The sequence below is a fragment of the Mesoplodon mirus genome (genome assembly GCF_964341445.2).
Source record: "Mesoplodon mirus genome assembly, chromosome: 6".
Lineage (NCBI taxonomy): Eukaryota > Metazoa > Chordata > Mammalia > Artiodactyla > Ziphiidae > Mesoplodon > Mesoplodon mirus.
This window is the reverse complement of record NC_138982.1, coordinates 66,657,811-66,684,246: the sequence shown is the minus strand read 5'-3', so window position 1 is coordinate 66,684,246 and position 26,436 is coordinate 66,657,811.

Below are 26,436 nucleotides of genomic sequence, written 5' to 3'. Positions count from 1 at the left end.
CACATTCGGGAAACTCTGCCCTGCCTACTCTTCAGCTCGAGGGGTAGGAGGGTCTAGTTTCTGCATCATTTTGGAGACTACATTTTTTTATCCCAGGTTTTCTGCCTTTGTTTCCAAATTTTGAATTATGGTTAAGTTCCCTTGCAGACTGGTGATACATTCTGAATCCCTCAGGAGGTAGGGTGTGTGTCGGGTACAGCTGATAAATGACCGTAGATTGGCATCATCATTAGTGGGGCCACTGGGGAAGCTGGGTTATAGGAGTGTCTTTTAGAAAATCTGTTTTCTTAATCTCTGGATTAAAACATATGAATCTTTTGAAAGGTATATTTCAATATAAACTAACCTAATTTAGGAAAATATCCAGGACTGTAAAATAGTTACGTGGTAAATTTGATATGATGTTACTGCTCAGTTTGTGAAAATATTCAGGTCAACTTACACCAATTTGAAAATACTGTATTTGCTGACAAATGGTACAATATATCATAGGCCTAAAAATTGGTTTATAAAACAATCTAAACATTGCATGCAGAGTCAAGATATTTTAAGGATATTCTTGAGGGAATGCACACCTCCATTTCATGGGAAAATAAAGAACTCAGTGCTAAGGAAATTGATGTTATGCTAGAAAGTACCCTATCTGAAATATGTATACACGTTGTGAAGGGGAAAAGAAAGCCATCTGTCTAACACATGACTTCTAAGTATTGGAAACCAAAGTCTAGACTATAATGGATATAACTCAATATTTAAATTCTTCCATTAACAATCTTAAGGTAATTAATTCTTAAATATGTGAGAATTGATTGGGTGAAGGAAAGTGTAATTTGCTGCCGAGTATTTCAAGTTGAATACAACATGGCCTGTGCTTTCATGGCCATTTAATTGGAGAGAAAAAGCATGCATGGAAGTAATTACTGAACTTGATAGAGAGTGTTCACGGCCTTAAAAAAGGTAGAGCTCAAATATTGTGGGACTTCAGAGGATAAACAGTTACTTTTAACTGATTCTGGAAAAACTTAGTGGAATTGGTATTTGAAATGGGCTATGAAGGTTATTTACAAATCTGGGCATTCAGAAGGAACAGTACAGGGGAGGCTTGGAGGGTGGAGAGTAGAGGATGTATTTCAGCTGAAAGTGTGGAAGGACAGAGTGAAAAATAGGACACGTGGCCCAAACTGACACTCCTTCTGCATCCCATCTGAAGACATATTTTCATTGGCTTGAAAAGTATCAACTTTTCTTTTGAATTAGTTCCCTAAATTTAAAAACCAGGAGGTTTTATATAAGAATATCAATTTCTGGCTTCTCTTGAGACATTAGGCCCACATTGTTCCCTGGCAGGAATCAGCTGGAACGGAAGAGCAGCCTCTTCATATGGTGCTCATGGCCTCCATTGGTTTTTCTGCCCCAACAGCTGCCTCGCCTCTGTTGGGTTTGAGGTCACACTACCAAGTTAAGACTAGATCGTGGAGATTCTTATATGAACGAATTAGAAAATTTAACTTTTTTGGTTCAAAATCGTTTTTTTTTTTTTTTTTTTTTTGCGGTACGCGGGCCTCTCACTGTTGTGGCCTCTCCCGTTGCAGAGCACAGGCTCCGGACGTGCAGGCTCAGTGGCTATGGCTCACGGGCCCAGCCGCTCTGTGGCATGTGGGATCTTCCCGGACCGGGGCACGAACCTGTGTCCCCTGCATAGGCAGGCGGACTCTCAACCACTGTGCCACCAGGGAAGCCCCAAAATGGTTTTTGAGCAAAGGAATGACATAACCAGATGCTATTTCCGATAGATCTATCCAGGAGCTCTATTTTAGGTGGATTTGAAAAGTGAGAAATTAGAGGTGGAGAGAAAAATTAGGAAGCTACACAATAAAGTAGGTGAGATACAATGAGGGTGAAACTAGGAGAGGGGCCAGGTAAAGAATTATGAAAGTGGAATTTGTAAGATTTTGTGACTGTTCATCTATGTGAGGTTTGAGTCAGGGAAGAATTCAAGGGTCTTACTTGTCTCCACCTCTCTTGCCCACGTAGTGCCTACGTAGTGTTGATTTGTATTTAAGGGACATCAGAGCAAACAACCCTATGAAACTTTGGGGTTTATTTATTATAAATATGCTAAGGATTTTGTTCACATATTATGTAGGATCTCTTCACAATTACCCACAGAGGAATTTTTTCTCTGGTCTTGGTACTAGAAATGTGAATGTATATATTGAAGAGCTGTGTGGTTTTTTTGTATGGACACTGTGAACTGTGTCACTACTTGTACCCATCCTTTCTCTTTGGCTAATATAGGAAGCTCAGAGCCAAATATGTGACTGTAGTAATTTTACTACAAGTACTTTGTGTGCTAACTTTATTCTTGGCTCTATCTTAAGTTTTTTTTTTTTAACTTTAAACATACTTTTTTTTAAAAAATGTTTTTTTAAAATTAAAAGAATTTCCTTCTCTTTGTTTTATTTTCTTTACTACTAATTCTAAAGGTATTTATGTAATTATCATGGAATTTTAAGTTACCTTATATCTTTTTACAGAATAATCTAGAGTAAAAATGATATATTATAATCACATTAATTAAGCTCATGTTTAAATTAAGCCTGAATTTCCCCTTTTATGGCTTTATAAAGATTAAATAGAAAAGTATCTGGATTTGATAAAAAGTAAAATAAGGAAATATTTTATGAGGATTCTCAAGGTTTGAAAATCTAGGGCAAATTCATTGACTCAAAGACAAGCCAAGAAATGTTACTCAGAAATGGGAAAATATTATAGATATGTTATCAAGTTCGTACCTGGTTAGAAAAAAAATTCTTATTTCATTTATAAGAGACTATCTAAAAATATGCACATTCTAACATCAAGGTGGTATTCATTCTGATTTGTATATAATTCTATCCTGGAGTTATGTCTGAAAAAATTTTCCAGACTTGGGGAAAAAAAACAACCCAAAACTGTCTTTTCCTGTGACTCAAAAGTGGATTAAGGACTCTAACCCACTGAAACACCTTGCTAATAAGTAGATACTAGTCTGGTAGTTCTATTCCTTGAATTTTTTTGCTTGGGTTTTCAAACAATTACCTATGTTCTTTCAGCATACTTTTGACATTCTGAAACTACTGACACAAGCAAGAGATGCTTCTTATCCTTAGAATGGAAAGAGGTTGAGACTATGATGAAAATATTCATGGCAAAACATTTATGTAGACTGAAAAAATGCAACATGCATTTTTTGGTTTATATAAGCAAAGTAATTTCACTTTTAAAGACTGGAAAAAGTGTTATTGCCTATTTTATTTGAAATTCATACCTCTGATATTATTACAGATTGGAGAGAAAAGCATTAGACTGGGAGTCAGGCTTATTCCAGATCAACCTTCAATGGGCTCAATGACTTTAGGTAACTTGGTTAATCTATCTGCAATTTACTTTCTTAATTTCTAGAATGGCACAGTGTCTTTGAACTAGGCGATCTCTTCCAATTCTAACATTGTATAACTTTCATCTCTATTATCCATATGTGGCTAAAAGATTCATGCAGAACAAGTCCTCTCTATGCAAAAAGAGGTTCTTTTGGTTTGAGGCTTTCATCTTTTAAGAGCTTCCTTTTGGTTTTACATGTCTCTTTGCTTTGTGCCTGCCTATTTTAAATTTGACTCTATCATTGACAGCTCATAAAGTGAGTGGAAATAGATCATGCTGAGGAGAAGGAAGATTGATTAAAGAGAAAGATCAATAAGGCTGAAGAAGAAGAGGAATGTGTTGAAGCTGAGAAAATAGTTAATCAAGAGAATCGGAAGAGAGGGTTGAGGATCATAGCCTCAAAACCTTTTTGATTTGGGAAATATTTCTGTATTTTATCCCTTTATTTAGAATTAACTATTTGAATAAATTCCCTCAGACCATTTCTGTGTGTCAAGGACCATGGGTCATAGGTGTATGGCTCATTTTATTTACTTTTTGCTTATTTTATGTCTCTTATTGACTTCTGAAAACAAATTTGTCTACTCTCAATTCAGCGAATCTGTTCATATTTGAATCTATTCTTGTTAAATTTTTAGAGCTGATTCCTTTTTAAGAGTCATGATTAAAACCCCACTTAGCTTCTGGAACATACCCTCTCTTGTTTCTCATTCGACCTCCCTGACAATGCTTTTCCCTCTCCTTTGCTGGTTCCTTCTCATCTTTGGGAAGGACTTTAAACGTTGAACTGCCCCAGGACTCCCTCCTCAGGCCTTGTACCATCTTCATCTGCTCTGATCTTTAGGTGGTCTCATCCAGTCTTCTTGTATTACATACTATCTATATGCTGAAAACTCTTAATTGTCAGAACTCTCATAGAGACCCTGAGAGGAACTTGCTAACTATACAAAACTGGTTTGTTAAACTTGCTAAGCAAGGGGCTTGACAAAACCTCAAGGGCTTCTCAAAAGGAGGACATAAGGAAGGGCACTTAGAAGGCTTTAAGGGCTGGAGTTAGTCATCTGGTAGTTTTAAGACGGAAGCAAGTGTGTCTGGGCAGAGGTTGGTCAGAATTGAGTGAGCTGCTATTCAAATGCCTCCTTGTAAGAAAGGTCTTCCTTGATTATCCTACATAAAATAGAGCAACTCTATTCCAACTTTATATTCACTCAAACTGCTTTATGATTCATAACACTTCTCACAGTTTGGCATATTTTATATTGATTTCCTTTTTTAATTTTTATTCAAAGAGAAAGACACAAAAATTATAATCATCCTCATCAGTTTACTCAGTCCCATGAAATTAATTTTTCTTTCATCTTGATCTTTTGTTAGCACTTTTATGAGTTCATCAGTTTTCCATTACAGTTCTGAAAATGCTTATTCATTCAGTTCAGCAGTATTGTCAGTTAACAGAAACCTGTACTTGTCAGAGTCTTTTCCATGAATTCCTTGAAAATGAAACACTTTTATAGGAACATATTTGCAAAAGCATCAGAGTACACCCAGAACTGTCTGTAAATGACAAAAGACTTAAAAATGACCACAGTTAAAGATTTGATGAAAGTTCATAATAATGCAATTGACAAGGATATTTAGTTATTTCTGATATATACATTTTAAAGTAATAACTAGAATTATGACTTATAACATTATACCAGAACATATAAGATTTTCAGAAATTTCATGTAATGTCTGAAACATTTATATTAACATATTTCCATACAAATAACCCAATGAAAGTTTAGTATTGGTTGTTTTGTTTGTTTTTTATACTGCAGGTTCTTATTAGTCATTCATTTTATACACATCAGTGTATACATGTCAATCCCAGTCACCCAATTCAGCACACCACCATACCCACCCCACCGTGGTTTTCTCCCCTTGGTGTCCATACATCTGTTCTCTACATCTGTGTCTCAACTTCTGCCCTGCAAACCGGCTCATCTGTACCATTTTTCTAGGTTCCAAATACATGCATTAATATATGATATTTGTTTTTCTCTTTCTGACTTACTTCACTCTGTATGGCAGTCTCTAGATCCATCCACATCTCAAAAAATGACTCAATTTCATTCCTTTTTATGTCTGAGTAATATTCCATTGTATATATGTACCGCAGCTTCTTTATCATTCATCTGTCGATGGGCATTTAGGTTGCTTCCAGGAGCTGGCTATTGTAAATAGTGCTGCAATGAACATTGGGGTGAATGTGTTTTTTTAAATTATGGTTTTCGCTGGGTATATGCCCAGTAGTGGGATTGCTGGATCATAAGGTAAATCTATTTTTAGTTTTTTAAGGAAACTCCATACTGTTCTCCATAGTGACTGTATCAATTTACACTCCCACCAACAGTGCAAGAGGGTTCCCTTTGATCCACACCCTCTCCAGCATTTGTTGTTTGTAGATTTTCTGATGATGCCCATTCGAACTGGTGTGAGGTGATACCTCATTGTAGTTTTGATTTGCATTTCTCTAATAATTAGTGATGTTGAGCATCTTTTCATGTGCTTCTTGGCCATCTGTATGTCTTCTTTGGAGAAATGTCTATTTAGGTCTTCTGCCCATTTTTGGATTGGGTTGTTTGTTTCTTTAATATTGAGCTGCATGAGCTGTTAATATATTTTGGAGATTAATCCTTTGTCTGTTGACTCATTTGCAAATATTTTCTCCAATTCTGAGGGTTGTCTTTTCATCCTGTTTATGGTTTCCTTTGCTGTGGAAAAGCTTTGAAGTTTCATTAGGTCCCATTTGTTTATTTTTGTTTTTATTTCCATTACTCTAGGAGGTGGATCAAAAAAGATCTTGCTGTGATTTATGTCAAAGAGTGTTCTTCCTATGTTTTCCTCTAAGAGTTTTATAGTATCCGGTCTTACATTTAGGTCTTGAATCCATTTTGAGTTTATTTTTGTGTATGGTGTTAGGAAGTGTTCTAATTTCATTCTTTTACATGTAGCTGTTCAGTTTTTCCCAACACCACTTACTGAAGAGACTGTCTTTTCTCCATTGTATACCTTTGCCTCCTTCATCATAGATTAGTTGACCATAGGAGCATGGGTTTATCTCTGGGCTTTCTATCTTGTTCCATTGATCTGTGTTTCTGTTTTTGTGCCAGTACCATATTGCCTTGATTACTCTAGCTTTGTAGTATAACCTGAAGTCAGGGAGTCTGATTCCTCCAGCTCCGTTTTTTTCCCTCAAGACTGGTTTGACTATTTGGGGTCTTCTCTGTCTCCATACAGATTTTAAGATGATTTGTTCTAGTTCCATAAAAATGCCATTGGTAATTTCATAGGGATTGCATTGAATCTGTAGATTGCTTTGGGTAGTATAGTCATTTTCACAATATTGATTCTTCCAGTCCACAAACATGGTATATCTCTCCATCTGTTGGTATCATCTTTAATTTCTTTCATCAGTGTCTTATAGTTTTCTGCATATAGGTCTTTTGTCTCCCTAGGTAGGTTTATTCCTAGGTATTTTATTCTTTTTGTTGCAATGGTAAATGGGAGTGTTTCCATAATTTCTCTTTCAGATTTTTCATCATTAGTGTAAGGAATGCAAGAGACTTCTGTGCATTCATTTTGTATCCTGCAACTTTACCAAATTCATTGACTAGGTATAGTAGTTTTCTGGTGGCATTTTTAGTTTTCTCTATGTATAGTATCATGTCATCTTCAAACAGTGACAGTTTTACTTCTTCTTTTCCACTTAGTATTCCTTTTATTTCTTTTTCTCCTCTGATTGCCATGGCTAGGACTTGCAAAACTATGTTGAATAATAGTGGTGAGAGTGGACATCCTTGTCTCGTTCCTGGTCTTAGAGTAAATGTTTTCAGTTTTTCACCATTGAGAATGATGTTTGCTGTGGGTTTGTCGTATATAGCCTTTATTATTTTGAGGTAGGTTCCTCTATGCCCACTTCCTAGAGAGTTTTTTTTTTTATCATAAATGGGTGTTGAATGTTGTCAAAAGATTTTTCTGCATCTATTGAGATGATCATATGGTTTTTATTCTTCAGTTTGTTAATATGGTGTATCACATTGATTGATTTGTGTATATTGAAGAATTCTTGCATCCCTGGGATAAATCCCACTTAGTCATGGTGTATGATCCTTTTAATGTGTTGTTGGATTCTGTTTGCTAGTGTTTTGTTAGGGATTTTGCATCTATATTCATCAGTGATATTGGTCTCTAATTTTCTTTTTTTGTAGTATGTTTGTCTGGTTTTGGTATCAGGATGATGGTGGCCTCATAGAATGAGTTTGGGAGTGTTCCTTCCTCTGTAATTTTTTGGAAGAGTTTGAGAAGGATGGGTGTTAGCTCTTCTCTAAATGTTTGATAGAATTCACCTGTGAAGCCATCTGGTCCTGGACTTTTGTTTGTTGGAAGATTTTTAATCACAGTTTCAATTTCAGTGCTTGTGATTGGTCTGTTCATACTTTCTCTTTCTTCCTGGTTCAGTCTTGGAATGTTATAACTTTCTAAGAATTTGTCCCTTCCTTCCAGGTTGTCCAGTTTATTGGCATAGAGTTGCTTGTAGTAGTCTCTTAGGATGCTTTGTATTCCTGCGGTGTCTGTTGTGACTTCTCCTTTTTTCATTTCTAGTCTTATTGATTTGAGTCCTCTCCCTCATTTTCTTCATGAGTCTGGCTAATGGTTTATCAATTTTGTTTATCTTCTCAAGAACCAGCTTTCAGTTTTATTGATATTTGCTATTGTTTTCTTTGTTTCTATTTCAGTTATTTGTGCTCTGATCTTTATGATTTCTTTCCTTCTGCTAACTTTGGGTTTTGTTTGTTCTTCTTTCTCTAGTTCCTTTAGGTGTGAGGTTAGATTGTTTCCTTTAGATTTTTCTTATTTCTTGAGGTAGACTTGTATAGCTATAAACTTCCCTCTTAGAACAGCATTTGCTCCATCCAATAGGTTTTGGATCGTCGTGTTTTCATTGTCCTTTGTCTCTAGGTATTTTTGATTTCCTCTTTGATTTCTTCAATGATCTCTTTGTTCTTTAGTAACATATTGTTTAGCATCCATGTGTTTGTGTTTTTTTTCATTTTTTTCCCTGTAATTGATTTCTAATCTCATAGTGTTGCGGTCAGAAAAGATGATTGATATGATTTCAATTTTCTTAAATTTACTGAGGCTTGATTTGTGACCCAAGATGTGATCTATCCTGGAGAATGTTCCATGTGCACTTGAGAAGAAAGTGTAATCTGCTGTTTTTGGATGGAATGTCCTATAAATATCAATTAAATCCTTCTCGTCTATTGTGTCATTTAAAGCTTCTGTTTCCTTATTTATTTTCATTTTGGGTGATCTGTCCATTGGTGTAAGTGAGGTGTTAAAGTCCACCAGTATTATTGTGTTACTGCCGATTTCCTCTTTTATAGCTGTTAGCAGTTGCCTTATGTATTGAGGTGTTCCTATGTTTGGTACATATATATTTATAATTGTTATATCTTCTTCTTGGATTGATCCCTTGATCTTTATGTAGTGTCCTTCCTTGTCTCTTGTAACATTCTTTGTTTTAAAGTCTGTTTTTTTCTGATATGAGTATCGCTACTCCAGCTTTCTTTTGATTTCCATTTGCATGGGATATCTTTTTCCATCTTCTCATTTTCAGTGTGTATGTGTCCCTAGGTCTGAAGTGGGTCTCTTGTAGACAGCATATATGTGCATCTTATTTTTGTATCCATTCAGCAAGCCTGTGCCTTTTGGTTGGAGCATCTAATCCATTTACGTTTAAGGTAATTATTGATATGTATGTTCCTATGACCATTTTCTTAATTGTTTTGGGGTTGTTTTTGTAGGTCCTTTTCTTCTCTTGTGTTCCCCAGTTAGAGAAGTTCCTTTAGCATTTGTTGTAGAGCTGGTTTGGTGGTGCTGAATTTTCTTAGCTTCTGCTTGTCTGTAAAGCTTTTGATTTCTCCATAGAATCTGAATGAGATCCTTGCCGGGTAGAGTCATCTTGGTTCCCTTTCATCACTTTAAGTATATCATGCCACTCCCTTATGGCTTGTAGAGTTTCTGCTTTGAAATCAGCTGTTAACCTTATGGGTGTTCTCTTTTATGTTATTTGTCATTTTCCCCTTGCTGCTTTCAATAGTTTTTCTTTGTCTTTAATTTTTGCCAATTTGATTACTGTGTGTCTTGGCGTGTTTCTCCCTGGGTTTATCCTGTATGGGACTTGCTGTGCTTCCTGGACTTGAGTGGCTGTTTCCTTTCCCATGTTAGGGAAGTTTTCGACTATAATCTCTTCAAATATCTTCTCTGTTCCTTTCTCTCTCTCTTCTCCTTCTGGGACCCTATAATGTGAATGTTGTTGTGTTTAATGTTGTCCCAGAGGTCTCTTAGGCTGTCTTCATTTCTTTTTATTCTTTTTTCTTTAGTCTGTCCTGCAGCAGTGAATTCCACCATTCTGTCTTCCAGGTCACTTATCCATTCTTGTGTCTCAGATATTCTGCTATTGATTCCTTCTAGTGTTGTTTTCATTTCAGTTATTGTATTGTTCATCTCTGTTTGTTTGTTCTTTAATTCTTCTAGGTCTTTGTTAAACATTTCTTGCATATTCTTGATGTTTGCCTCCATTCTTTTTCTGAGGTCCTGTGTCATCTTCACTATCATTATTCTGAATTCTTTTTCTGGAAGGTTGCCTATCTCCACTTCATTTAATTGTTTTTCTGGGGTTTTATCTTGTTTCTTCACTTGGTATATAGCCGTCTGCCTTTTCATCTTGTCTGTCTTTCTGTGAATGTGGTTTTTGTTCCACAGGCTGCAGGATTGTAGTTCTTCTTGCTTCTGCTGTTTGCCCTCTGGTCTCACTTTCCTTTTTATTCTTGGACTTCTCCCACTGTTATGTAAAGCTCCACTAGGGCAGAGTTCTCACCTGTCTGGCTCACCACCAGATCCCTAGCACTTAGAACAAACCCTGGTACCTAATAAGTATTTAGTGTTCCTTTGTGGAAGAAATGAATAAATGCTGCTCTTAATTAATGCTGGTGTAATGACTACCTTTAAACTTTTAATTATTTAGTAATTATTTCTCAGTTTAAATATGTAACTAGATTTGAAGCCATTTTTAAGGCTGCAAACAGTTGGTCCCAAGCAGAGGCTCATCTTTTAAGCTTGTCTTGGTTTGTGGCTGGAGTGTCCCTTTACAGATGGTGACAGTTCCAAGTGAATAGTCCAAGATAGTGGTTAGTGGACATGGGATGCGCCCTCTTGTTTTTCTATTTTTATGAATCTCGGTATAAAAAAGGGAGCAAATGGCGTTTCTTTTGATCTTCTAATTTTCTTTCCTTTCCTCATTTCTATTTGCCTCCATCCCACAAATCACCTCTCTTGCTCTTTTTTCTTTTTTTTTTTTTTGTAAGGAAGCTTAGCTCTTTTTACTTACCCCTCGAGAAACAATTCAATCTAATTTTAATACGGTGGAAAACAAATGAATCACTGATTTTGATTTCTGCCAAACTTTCCAGAAGTCTCTCCAAGCCATGTTTCATGGTCAGTATTTATTTGCATAAACTTACAATAAGTTTTTAAATAGATAAGCAATGGGGTGTGTGCCACGAGTGCTCTGATTTGAGAATGAACAATGTGTGTGAGGATAAATTTCATTGTATATGGTGTGTCCATGTGATGATTTGTGCGGGTCTTCTGAAGCAAGATCTTGGGTCAGGAGATCTGATGACAGCTAGAATTGTACCTGAGGCTTTGAAGAAGCTTAGGATATGCATCTTCCTTTTTTTTTTTTTTTTTTTTTTGGTAAATTTTCTTTTAATTTTTATCTATGTAATACACAGGTTAATTTTTTTTTAACGTACCAAGAGGCTTATAATGTTTAAAGTAGCAACAGCAGCTGCCCCTGCTGCACTCGCCACTCTTCTGGCAAGTCTCAGTCCCCAGTGATAGCTCTTTTGAATGCTTAACAGATTTTTTTCTAGTATTTAACTTTACTTGTAAAAATAATATGCTTATATCATTGTTTCTTGATGTATCAATGCTAGATTCTACCTTTTGACTTTCTGTTATGTTAGGTAAGCATTTAGCTCTCCTACATCACCCTTCCAAATCTCTTCCCTTAACCGTCTGATAGAGTTATAGCATAATAAAACAATAATCATTTACATTAACATAATTCTGCCAATATTATTCTCTGAAAGCCAAGTAGTATATTATGATTACATTTCCTTTCTTCAACTTTTTGCTTCTCCTATAGTTACCACTTATCTAATTCATTTTTTTCCTGTAGTTAGCAATTATCTAATTTACTTCTTGATGGTTATCTTTAATTTTTCAAATGCTTTACCAGATCTCTCATTAGAGCCATAGAGTTGAATAATTCCAATAAGTATCATTCACCCTGGAGTTGTGTAATATTGTGGTATTGTAAGCCTATCAGTAGTTTTTCTCCAAGTCCCCTGCTGCATTTCCATATAAATTTTAGAATCAGCTTGTAAGTTTCTACAAAAGAAATCTAGCTAGAATTTTTTGGGTTTGCATTAAATCTATTAATCACTTTGAGAAGTGTTGACATGCTGACATCTTAATATTTATCCTTCCAGTCCCTGAACAAGGTATGTCTCTCCATTAATTATGTCTTCTTTATTTTTTCTCTGTATTGTTTTGTAATTTTCAGCATAGAGGTCTTACACATCTTTTGCCAGATTTATCTCTAATGATATTTAAATGATATTGTTTTAAAATTTCAATTTCTAATTGTTTGAGATACAATATAGAAATACAATTAACTTTCCTGGCATCCTGCAACTTGCTAAACTCACTTATTAGATTATAAGAATGTACTTATTATAAGAGCATTTTTGTAGATTTCATTGAATTTTACATGTAGATGATCAATGTTGTCTGTGAATAGAGGCAATTTTTAAATTCCCAATCTGGATGCCTTTTATTTCCCTTTCTTACCTTATTGCACTGTCTAGAACAGCTAGTGTGTTGACTAGAAGTAGTGAGAGTGAACATCCTTGTGTTGTTCCTAATCTTGGGGGTGGAGCATTCAGTCTTTCATCATTAAGTATGTTGGTGATAGGTTTTTTCATAGACATCCTTAGTATGCTAGAGCTATTATGAGGAATGGATGTTGGATTTTATAAAATGCTTTCTCAGTATCTACTGAAATTATAATATGTTTTTTCTTTTTGGTTCTTTAGTATGATGAAATACACTGATTGGTTTTAAAATGTTAAACCAAGCTTATACTTTTGGGCTAAACACCACTTAGTCATAATAATTTATACTTTTTAATATATCATTGATTTAATTTTCTAAATTTCTGTTTAGAATTTTTGCATATAATTTCATGAAAAATATGGTCTGTATTTTTTTTTTTCTTGTTATATCTCTATTAGGTTTTAGGATCAGGGTAATTCTGGCCTCACAGAATGAATTAGAAAGTATTATCTTCTCTTCAGTTTTGTAGAAAATTTTGTGCAGCATTGGATTTTTTTCCCTTAAATATGCTTCCAAGTTCATTATTTCATCAGTGAAGTAATCTGGATCTGGAATTTTCTTCATGAGACAAATTTTAATTAGAAAATTAAATTTCCTTAATAGATTTGGTACTGACATTATCTAGTTCTTCATGGCGATCTTTGGTACTTTGAGACGTTCAAGGAATTTTCCATTTCACTTACGTTTTTAAATTTACTCACATAAAGTTATTCATAATATTACATTGTTATTCTTTTACTATATGGATAATTTATAGTGATGTCACCTATCTCATCGCTGATATTGGCAATTTGTGTCTTACCTCCTTTTATTCTGATCAGTCTGGCTAGACGTCTGTGAATTCTATTGATCTTAAAGTGTATTTCCTATAGGCAGCATAAATTAGGTCTTGCCTTATTTAACCAATATGACAATCTCTGACTTTTAATTGGTGACATTTATATTTAATATGATTATTGATATGGTTAGATTTAAATTTATCACCTTATGATTTGTTTTCTATTGTTTTATTTGTTCTTTTTCCCTTTTCCTCTTTTTGTTTCTTTAGATTTAGTTGAGTATTTTTCATGATTCTATTTTACCCCTTTTTGACTTATTAGTTATAACTTTTAAAATTTTTGTTATTTTTAGTGCTTGCTTTAGGGTTTATAGTATATTACAATGTACTGTCAAGTGATAGTATATGGTGAATACTGTGTATAGTGTACTGTACAGTACAAGATCCTTACAATGGTGTACTTCCATTTCTCCCCTTCTGACCTTTGTGCAATTGTTGTCACATATTTTACTGTTATGTTTATTATAAACTCCACCATGCATTATTAATCTTTTTGTTTAAATGCTTAATTATCTTTAAAAGAGACTTAAGTAATAAGATTTAGACATATATTTACCCAGATAGTTCACATTTCCTGTGTTCTTCATTCTTTTGTGTAGATCCAGCTTTTCGTTTAGTATCATTTCCCTCTACCTGAAGGAATTGCTTTAATAATTTTTGTAATTGGGTCTGCTGGTAATGAATTCTTTCAGCTTTCATATATCTGAAAATGTCATTATTTTGCCTTCATTTTTGAGAGATAATTTTGCTGGGTGTGGAATTAGTCTTCTAACATCTAGTGTTGTCTATTAAGAAATCTGTTTATATTTTAATTCTTGTTAAATGTTCCTCTGGAAGCTTTTAGGATCATGTCTTTATCTCTGATGCCTGGAAAATTTAGAGTGATGGACCTTAGTATCTCTCTTCTTGTAAGGGGAATTTCCTGACCTTTCTATCTAGAGACTAGCAACCTTTAATTGTGGGAAATTTATTTCCTTCACAATTTTCACTCTTCTAATATTTCTCTTCTTTCTCTCCTACAAGTATTAATTCAATGTTAGCTTCCTTGATTAACTGTCTGTGACTTATCACTTCCCCTCTTAAAAAGAAAAAAAAAGTTTGAGTGTATTTGTGACTTACTTTTTCCTGGGCAATTTAATTTCTAGCAGTTTTCTAAATTTTGTATTCCTTTGTTTATGGATTTTTTTTGCTGTTATCGTTTTAATGTTCAGGAGTTCTTTCTGACTTTAAAATTTTCTTTTAAACATTCTTTTCTCATTTTTCTTTTTTGTACCATGCTTTTCTTTTCTTTTCTTTTTATCTTTCTATTTTAATATATTCTATTTGTTTATGTTTAGAACTTTTCATTGTCTGTTTTGTCAACATGGATGCTTTTTTACTGTTTGCTTATCCCTTTCATTTTGGTGTCTTTCCTAAATTATCAGTGATCCTTGCTTGGCTGTCCTTTCATATTTAAGAGTGAGACACTACAAAGTGAAAGGTTATCATTTGAGTATCTGAGGGGCATGTCTTCATGGCAAGGTGCTCTTTGGAGAACCACTTTACTTTACTTGGGCACACCTACTTGTCCATGTGGAAAGATATATTTATATATTTTCCCCAAGGCAATTTCTTTTCTCTAGAAAAGAATCTTTCAATTTTCTTCATGGGAAGAATAGTCTGGTTACAAGTTTGCGGGAAACTAAAAGGGGCATCGGGGGCCTCCCATGATTCATATGCAGACTTCTTTTCAGTCTCATGTTTCATTTTGCCCTTTACTGTACCTGATGTCCTGAAGTCCCAAACTTCTTCCTTTTTTTTTTTTCTTCTGAGAATAAAGCTGCAAGCTCTTGTCTGAGATGGGCTGGGTTGTAAAAGTCAGCTGGTATGGGGGTGTTATATAACCCCATGGGATGGAGAGGAACACTGGAGGTCTGAGCTCCACATGCAGTTGTCAACCAATTCTGTACTGTAACCCTTAGTCCCTTCCACTCCTCTGTGGTACTCAGAGTCACAGTACTGCTTTCTCAGAAGCAAATCGGCTTGCTTCTTAGAGGTATCTCCTGCAGGTGCTTTAGGCTGTAGATTCCTCTATGCACTGAATCAGTTTCTACTCTTCCATTCTCTTGAATATTCTTTATTTTTTTATTAGAGTATAATTGCTTTACAATGTTGTGTTAGTTTCTGCTGTACAGTGAAGTGAATTTATATGTATACATATATCTCCTCCCTCCAGGGCCTCCCTCCCCCACCATCCCACCCATCTAGGTCATCACAGAGCACCGAGCTGAGTTCCCTATGCTATATAGCACGTTCCAACTAGCTATCTATTTTACACATGGTAGGGTATTTATGTCAAACTTAATTTCCCAATTCGTCCCACCCTCCCCTTCCCTGCTGTGTCCACACATCTGTTCTCTACTTCTGCCTTTCTATTTCTGCTCCTCAAATAAGTTCATCTGTACCATTTTTCTAGATTCCACATATATATGTTAATATACGATATTTGTTTTTCCCTTTCTGATTTACTTCACTCTGTATGACAGACTCTATTCCATCCACATCTCCACAAATGACCTAATTTCATTTATTTTTATGGCTGAGTAATATTCCATTATATATACGTACCACATCTTCTTTATCCATTCACCTGTTGATGGACACTTAAGTTGTTTTCATGTCCTGGTTGTTGTAAATAGTGCTGCAATGAATGTTGGAGTACATGTGTCTTTTTGAGTTATGGCTTTCTCAGGGTATATGCCCAGTACTGGGATTGTGGGTCATATGGTAGTTCTATTTTTAGTTTTTTAAGGAACCTCTGTACTGTTCTCCACAGTGGCTATATCAATTTACATTCCCACGTTCTCCAGAATAGATCACACTTTGGGTCACAAATCAAGCCTTGGAAAATTTAAGAAAATTGAAATCATATCAAGCATCTTTTCCAACCACAACAATATGAGATTAGAAATCAATTACAGGAAGAAAACTGTAAAAAGCACAAACACATGGAGGCAAACAGTGTATTGTTAAACCAAGTGATTACCGAAGAAATCAAAGAAGAAATTAAAAAAATCTAGAAACAAATGACAATGAGAATACGATGATCCAAAACCTATGGGATGCAACAAAGCAGTTCTAAGAGGGAAGTTTATAGCAATTCAAGCTCACCTCAAGAAACAAGAAAAATCTCAAATCAACAATCTAATTGTACACTTAAAACAACTAGAGAAAGGAGAGCAAAGAAAACCCAAAGTTAGTAGAAGGAAAGAAATCATAAAGATCAGAGCAGAAATAAATGAAATGGAAATGAAGAAAACACTAGCAAAGATCAATACACCTAAAAGTTGGTTCTTTGAGAAGATAAACAAAATGGATAAACCTTTAGCCAGACTCATCATAAAAAAAAGGGAGAGGACCCAAATCAATAAAATTAGAAATGAAAAAGGAGAAATTACAACTGACACCACAGAAATACAAAGGATCATAAAAGACTACTACAAGCAGCTCTATGACAACAAAATGGACGACCTGGAAGAAATGGACAAATTCTTGGAAAGGTACAGCTTTATAAGACTGAACCAGGAAGAATTGGAAAATATAAACAGACCAATCACAAGTAATGAAATTGAAACTGTAATTAAAAACTTTCCAACAAACAAGAGTCCAGGACCAGATGGCTTCACAAGCAAATTCTATCAAACATTTAGAGAACAGTTAACATCCATCTTTCTCAAACTCTTCCAAAAAATTGCAGAGGGAGGAGCAATCCTAAACTCATTCTATGAGACTACCATCACCTGATACCAAAACCAGACAAAAATATCAGAAAAAAAGAAAATTACAGACTGATATCACTGATGAACATAGATGCAAAAATCCTCAACAAAATACTAGCAAACTGAATCCAACAACACATTAAAAGGATCATACACCAATGATCAAGTGGGATTTACCCCAGGGATACAAGGATTCTTCAGTATATGCAAAAAAAAAATCAATGTGATACATCATATTAACAAATTAAAGAATAAAATCTATTGAATATTCTTATCTGCTATCTCTGCACTGCTGTTCTGATTATCCCCGTTGGTTCATAGTTGTAGGTTTTTTTTTTTTTTTTTTTTTTTTTTAAGAATCATGTTCAAGCCTTCACTGGCATTTTGATTGTTTTTTTTTTAAAGACTGCACTAGAGCTGAGTTAGGTTTAAATTGCCATAAAGACTTCTGGCTATGTTTTAAAGGAATCCAGTCCAAGAAGGGGCAGAGAAGAGGTTTTCTTCATCGTCTACTGCATGTTAGGTTTTGTACAATGCATTTAAACCTTCTTTGTATGTTAGGCAGCTTACCTCCCTTTTAAAAGTAAGGAAACAAAGGCTTGTCAGTAAACCTTCTCCAGGCTATATAAGAAAGAACCCAGCTTTATAAGCGATGCAGTTTCCGAGCATTCTCCATATACTAGTGCTTCTCAACTCCTAGGTTAACATGTTGGCCCAGTTTGTCTGGGACCATCCTTGTTTTGTCATGGAAAGTCCACATGCCTGGAAACTCCTCAGTCTGAGGCAAAATGCGATGTTTCTGGTTGCACGTTAAAATCACAACAGAGGTTTAAAAAAAAAAAATTCCTGGGTCTCACCTTCCCAAGAATCTGATTTAATGACTCTGAGGTGGGACCAGAATTACTTGATTCAAATGTTCAAAACACTACCTTACACCATGCTGACTCAGGAAGTCAATAGCCTGAATTCCACCATCTTTTAATCCCTGGCTATTATGTAAACCATTAAGTCCAGGGGTTATCAGTATATATAGCATGACAAAGGAGTAACCTCTAGACAGGTGTTGTTGGCCAAACTGGCCTGCTGTCAATTTTTGTAAATAAAGTTTTATTGTAATACAGCCACACCCATCACATTGTCTATGGCTACTTTCTTGTTATTGCTATAGCTTCAGTGTTGAGTAGTTTGATACTATTGTTTCCATAAATCCTGAAATATTTACACACTGGTGTTTTACATAAAAGATTTTCTGACTCCTGCTCAACCCTAACATGACTCAAAACCCAACCCAACCCAAACCAAACCAAACCAAACGAGTCCCACCATATTATAAGTGCCACTGGGCACTCAGCAAAAGAATTCTGGTTCTAAGGCCTGAGGTGGAAAGGGAGTTGTGAAATGCCTTTCAGATTTAATGTGTGCACGTATAACCTGGGGATCTGGTTAAAATTCAGATTCTGTTTCAGCAATGTGGGGTGGGACCAAAACCCTGAATTTCTAACAAACTTGCAGATGGCGCTAATATTCCTTCTCCAGGGACCACAGTTGGAGAAGCACGGATGTAGGCGACTGGCTGCTTATCACAGTAAAGGGTGAGGTCACCTAAAGCCACACGGCAACTGATTGCCACAATAAAAAAAGCTACTGCCTATTGACCATGTCTATGATCCAGGTAAGACAAATGAGGAAGAACACCTTAGTGTGGGAAAGAAGCAGGTCTTTAATGTCACTTTAGAACAGTGGCTCTCACAGTGTGTAGCAGCAACATCACCATCAGCATCAGGATGCAGCATCTTAGGTGATCAGCTTCATATCCAACTTTGGACTGGGAAATCCTGGGGAGGCACAGGTTGCTGTGCTTAAGGTGGGATAAGTCAAATAATGAAAATTTCCCTATCTGCCAGGGACAGATTCCCTGTGATACTCTGAAAGAGGATAACGGGATTGGGAATGCCATGCAGACCTGAGGTACCACAAGTTTCTGACTAAATCAAAGAAACTGCAACCCTACACAGAGTAAAATAATACTTTTTTAACCAAAAGAAAAGAAAGCTCTGGATACCTAATTTTGCACTTGAATCTGTTTTGTTGTTGTTGATTTTACTTTAAGTTGGTGGTATCTCCTATATCTTTATTTAAAAAATTAAATTACAAATATGTAATTAGAGTAGAAAATTAGAAATAAAAATATTAAATTGAAATAAACAATAATCATATAAAATGCCAGAATAAACATGCCTATTTTCCCAAGTCTTTACCTAAACTGGTTATTACACATTTTGAAAACAAATTCAGTAAATGAAAAACTGTATCACATTTTTTAATTGACATTATTTCAACATGGGAATATTGTTTATAAAAGTAACGTGCACTCATTTAAAATCAATCAAACAATTCAGAAGTATATGCCATAGAAATTTAGCTGCTTTAAATCCTAACAACTTGGTGTATAAAGACTGATAGGTGTATAATACCTATTTACATAACTAGACTCATTATTTTGTAGCTTGCTATGTTTAAGCCAATTACTTTTTTTTAAAACATCTTTATTGGAGTATAGTTGCTTCACATGGTGTGTTAGTTTCTGCTTTATAACAAAGTGAATCAGTTATACATTTACATATGTTCCCATATCTCTTCCCTCTTGCATCTCCCTCCCTCCCACCCTCCCTATCCCACCCCTCTAGGTGGTCACAAAGCACCGAGCTGATCTCCCTGTGCTATGCGGCTGCTTCCCACTAGTTATCTATTTTACATTTGGTAGTGTATATATGTCCATGCCAGTCTCTCACTTTGTCACAGCTTACCCTTCCCCCTCCCCATATCCTCAAGTCCATTCTCTAGTAGGTCTGTGTCTTTATTCCCATCTTGCCCCTAGGTTCTTCATGACATTTTGTTTTCTTAAATTCCTTATATATGTGTTAGCATATGGTATTTGTCTTTTTCTTTCTGACTTCACTCTGTATGACAGACTCTAGGTCCATCTACCTCATTACAAATAGCTCAATTTCGTTTCTTTTTATGGTTGAGTAATATTCCATTGTACATATGTGCCACATCTTCTTTATCCATTCATCTGATGATGGACACTTAGGTTGTTTCCATCTCCTGGCTATTGTAAATAGAGCTGCAATGGACATTTTGGTACATGACTCTTTTTGAATTATGCTTTTCTCAGGGTATATGCCCAGTAGTGGGATTGCTGGGTCATATGGTAGTTCTATTTGTAGTTTTTTAAGGAACCTCCATACTGTTCTCCATAGTGGCTTTACCCATTCACATTCCCACCAGCAGCGTAAGAGTATTCTCTTTTCTCCACACCCTCTCCAGCATTTATTTTTTCTAGATTTTTTGATGATGGCCATTCTGACTGGTGTGAGATGATATCTCATTGTAGTTTTGATTTGCATTTCTCTAATAATTAATGATGTTGAGCATTCTTTCATGTGTTTGTTTGCAGTCTGTATGTCTTCTTTGGAGAAATGTCTATTTAGGTCTTCTGCCTATTTTTGGATTGGGTTGTTTGTTTTTTTGCTGTTGAGCTGCTTGTAAGTTTTGGAGATTAATCCTTTGTCAGTTGCTTCATTTGCAAATATTTTCTCCCATTCTGAGGGTTGTCTTTTGGTCTTGTTTATGGTTTCCTTTGCTGTGCAAAAGCTTCGAAGTTTCATTAGGTCCCATTTGTTTATTTTTGTTTTTATTTCCATTTCTCTAGGAGGTGGGTCCAAAAGGATCTTGCTGTGATTTATGTCATAGAGTGTTCTGCCTATGTTTTCCTCTAAGAGTTTGGTAGTTTCTGGCCTTACATTTAGGTCTTTAATCCATTTTGAGCTTATTTTTGTGTATGGTGTTAGGGAGTGTTCTAATCTCATACTTTGACATGTACCTGTCCAGTTTTCCCAGCACCAGTTATTGAAGAGGCTGTCCTTTTTCCACTGTACATTCCTGCCTCCTTTATCAAAGATAAGGTGACCATATGTGCGTGGGTTTATCTCTGGGCTTTCTATCCTGTTCCATTGATCTACCTTTCTGTTTTTGTGCCAGTACCATACTGTCTTGATTACTGTAGTTTTGTAGTATAGTCTGAAGTCAGGGATCCTGATTCCTCCAGCTCTGTTTTTCATTCTCAATATTGGTTTAAGCCAATTACTTTTTCATCAGATAGACCTGGATTTGAGTAGCTGTGCCATACATTGGCTGGGTAAACTTGGAAAATTATGTAAATTCTCTCATGCTTTGTAAAATGTACCAATCATATAGATGTATATATTGTATGTATAAATATATATGTATATATATAATATATGCCTATGCCCCAACTTATCTTTTGTATTTCTAGTTTTTTTTTGACATGCATTCTTTCTAACTTTTATGTGATCAAATCAATTCAATTATTTTTAATTATTTTCTTTAAGGTTTGGTGTTCTGTTTTCCATACATTTTTAGTACAGAATATACACTATTAATGTTTATGTTGATGTTTTGATAAAGAGTTTTTTTAGTTTTTGGAAGAGTCAAACTTCCTGGAATTTTAAGTTCAGCCTAAGGAGACTTGATTTTTATCCTTTTATTACCAGAAGGATATACACAGCAATACAGCTGATATGTTTTCAGATTATAGATCTGAGGTCCTTGAAGTCCTGCTAGAGCTCCAAGGTGGGTCCTTGACAGATGTAACTTGGCAATTCTCACAGAAGCTTATAAGTAACTGGTGTATTTTTCAGAATTTAAGACATACCATGTCCTGATTCCAAGCACACTTAATCCAAAAGTATTTAGAAAACGCTTTGCTGTAAGGAAATGTGGATTTGTTGACAGCCTTGTGATCTGGCTGCCTCTTGGAGAAATACTATGGTTATTTTAAACGGGACTGTGATGCTGAAATGGTGGAAGCAAGGAAAGATGCCTGGATCTTCACCACCAATTTCAGGCCAAGAGATTAAAAGTGAAGGATGCTGCTGAATGTCTGAGTCAGAGCGAAGCAGCACTTATCTGTACCACAGCCTTTATCTGTCATCTTTTATTGGCCAAGCGAAGATGCTGCAAATGAAAGCATTTGGAGGCACTGTAATGATAGACCATCAACAGTACGGTTGAACCTGCTTTAACCTTGGTGGTTTCTTGCTATTCCTTTGACAGTCAAGGTATTTGACACCATGTCCTTTAGTTATTTGAAGTTACCTTAATACCACCTTGTTAAACTTTTCCTTTCATTGCTAGTAAAACATTTTCTTTTTTTTAAGGTATGTGTTTTGGTATAGAATTCTGAGGAGAACCTTATCTACTAAATTATTCTATAAAAATAACATATATATTACCTAATTCCTAATAAAATTTTCTACACCTGCTGCTTGCCACTTGACATTTTCACCAACATGAGCATTATTGTTTCTGTTAAGTTTTAAGGGATTTCATGTGACCTACAGATAGCCTTGAATGTTAATAACTTTGTTTAAATGCACATTGCAAACTTGCAAGGAAAGCAAATCAAAGTAAAAACTATTTCTCTTGTCAATTGAGATGCACAAAAATCTTTGACAATGGTTTTAGTGTACAAGGAAACAAGAATCACTGAAATCATGACTAAGCAAAAGCTACTAATAAGCAAGAACACTTAGTGGTAATGAAAACATTCTCACTTGAGGTACTTGTAGCTTGCAAGTTATTAAAGCCAAACCATTACCCTTTATTATCTACTCAAACTTTTATTACCTGTTCAATATACTGCATTAGGGTTTGTGGAAAGAGTGGACATATTTTATAGTTTCATAAATTCTTCTGGTTTTACTTGTCAGTATTTACTATTTTGAGATACCATATTTTTATTAGCCTAGTGCAATTAGCTTTCAACAGCATCTTTAAATTATTATCTGTGCTGCAATAAAAAAAGTAAGAGTTTATTATTACTGTCTACTCTCTCTATTAAATCTACTCAACGTTTAAATACACGACACTGACATATTCTGTAAAGAAGAAAATAAATCTTCACTTACACCATATCTAATGGATATGATTTTGTGATTCTTAACAATCTTTGTGTGTTTGATATATATAATTTGACTTTGGGGGTTATTTATTTATGCTTGTGAAATCTTAGCCAACATTATCTCTCAGACCTTCCCTAACTAGGGCTTGTAAAGAAGTAAAAAAGAAAAAATCATTCTTAACAATGAGCACAATGAGTTAGCTGAGGAGGTCAGTCAGTTACGGCCTGTGGGCCTCATCTACTCTCCTGCCTGTGAGCACAGCCACTCTCATTTGTGTACGTATTGTTTATGGTTGTTTCTGTGCTACTTTGGGAGAGTCGACAGAGAAGTTGTGACAGTGATCTATGGTCCACAAAGCCAAAAATATTAACTATATAAATTACAGAAAAAGTTTGCCACTCCCTTAGTTTGATTACTTTTTTGGAGGAGAGTTTACTTGGCCACCAAAGATTATACTTTTGATGTGCTAGGTTCTATTTATTTTAAAAAAATTGGTATTTATTTTTCTGTTTTTGAATGGTCAATACATGAATATGGTGTAAAATTTAATACATACAAAGGGAGGGTACAGTGAAAAGGAAGCCTCTCCTCCACTCTTTGGTTTTCTGTTTCCCTTCTGAAAGACCACCATTGTTATCTGTTTCTTGCTGTGTCTTTTTAGAAATATTCTGTCTACATAGACTTATATGATTGTGATCATACTTTTGAACAGATAACAATATATACATTCTTTTCTGCATTTTGCTTTTTGCAAAAAATCTTAACTACCTTAGAGATTGTTCTACAATTGTACACATAGAGCTGCCTTTTATTTTAAATAACTCATTGTATTCCATTATATTGTTTAATTATAATTTAGTTAGCACCTTATTAAGGGACATTTTGTTTATGGCGGTTTTTGCAATTATAAAATTCTGCAAAATTTCTTTTGGTCTATATATTTTTATGTTCATATATATATGTGCAAATATATCTCTAGGATAATTTGCTGGAAGTACATTCCACACCTCAAGCATATGTGTGCTCAAATAACAAATGTTGGCAAGGATGTGGAGAAAAGGGAACCCTCCCACACGGCTGGTAGTAATGTAAATTGGTAGAGCCACTGTGGAAAACAGTATGGAGGATTCTCAAAAAACTAAAAAGAGAACTACCATATGATCCAGCAATTCCATTCCTGGGTATATATTTGAAAAAAGAAAAAACACTAATTCGAAAAGACATATGCACCCCAAAGTTCATAGCAGGATTATTTACAATTTCCAAGATATGGAAGCAACCTATGCCCATCAACAGATGAATGGATTAAGAAGGTGTGGTATATATATATGTATATGTATATATATATATATATATATATATATATATATACACATACATACATACATACATACATACAATGGAATACTACTCAGCCATAAAAGATGAAATATTGCCATTTGCAGTGACCTGGATGGACTTGGAGGGCATTATGCTAAGTGAAATAAGTCAGACAGAGGAAGACAAATACTGTGTGATATTACTTGCATGTGGAATCTAAAAAATACCACAAACAAATGAATATAACATAAAAGAAACGAACTCACAGATGTAGAGAACAAACTAGTGATTACGAGTGGGGAGAGGGAAGGGGGAAGGGCAACACAGGAGTAGGAGAGTAAGAGGTACAAACTATTAGGTATAAAATAACCTGCAAGGGTATATTATACAACAAGGGGAATATAGTCAATATATTATAATAACTATAAATGGAGTATAACCTTTATAAATTGTGACTATATTGTACACCTGTAAATTGTGTAATATTGTATATCAATATATTTCAATAAAAATAAATATAAATTAAAAAAGGATATGTGTGCTTGAAATTTTTTTGATAAATGTTGCCATATTGCCCTCTACAGAGTAGGTACCGACTTACAGCCCTGCCTAACAAAGTATTATATAAGAACACCTTTTACTACATCCACATGCCAGCATAGAGTCTTCTCAAACTTTTTGATATTTTTTTTCTGGTAGAGAAAAAAATGTATCTTGTTGTAGTTTTAATTTACATTTATGTTGTTATGAGTGAGGTTTAGCACATTTTAATGTATTACCAGCCATTTGTTTTTTCTTTTCTGTGAACAGTTAATGTTGTTTAATTTATTATTATTAAAAGAATTTCCTTTTCCTGTTACGAGCCTCTCTCTCTTCCCTCTGGCTTTAACAAACAAACGCACACTTTCCTGGAAGTCAAGAGGGTTGGCCACTCTCAGCTCTGTCACTTGAAGGGGACTGCTTCTGAGCTTCTGAACTGGGGAGTGTTGTTTCTTACTTCTTGTCATAATTTTGTTACTGTATAAAACACACAACCTTCCTTTTAAGGACCTACAATTTAACACAGCTCTATCTCTATCTATTGCACATTATGAGTCAATATGAAAGAAAGGATAGCTTTCAATATACAGCAGTAAATTTAAACATTTTTATCATGGAAATATTTTTTTAACAAAAGTCTTTTACACATATCTAAATATATAAAACAAATTTGTTTGAAAAACAGATTTTAGAAGAAACCACTTACAGTCTTATCAAGTTGAATATCATAAACTCTTTATCACCTCTAAAGAGCTAAAATAAATCCTTGTAGGAGAATGAGGGCTTGGTTGCCAGAAGCAGCAGTGAGGAGGTTTTCACATATAAGTACCATGGCCAGAATCTGATGAGTGACCTGATTGAATCCCCAGATCTAATCTGACACCTGGAGAACCCATTTATCTCAGCTTAATTATCAAGGAAAAATAATCAAGCTTCCTAGATCTGAAGTAACTTAATGATTATGAACAGATTATGCTGATTAATTTTGGTAAAAAAAATAGTGTGCTCAGATCAACCAATGTAAAACTAAAATAATCATTTATCTTCTAAGTATTCTGTTCATTAGGTCTGATCATCCAATTATATAGGTGTACAATTTGCAACTAATTCATATTGGATGATTTACCATGGATGTTCTTGGCTAAAAGTTAGCTACTATATTTACAGTTGGGTCTAATGGAACAGGATGAGTCTCTAACTGGGCTAGGCTTGTTCCCAGGCTCGTATGCTTCAAGGTGAATATGGAACTTCTTTCTGGAGTGTCAATTTTTCTTAAAAAAATTTTATTAATTATAAAATCATATACTTAATACAATTAATTATTTAATTAATGTAAAATTATGTGTGTATGTATAAAGAATAGAGAAAGCAATTGTGAAAATGTTAAACAAGTGTGTATCTAGGTAATGCATTTCCAACTGGAGCAATATCCTTCTTGGGAGGCCAAAAAAACAGTCCTTTTAGCTATAAAGTATAGGTATACATGCAGTACATAAACAGATGCATAATGTATCTGTAGTATTAAACCTTTGGGTGTGGGTTGGCAATTAGGAAAAAG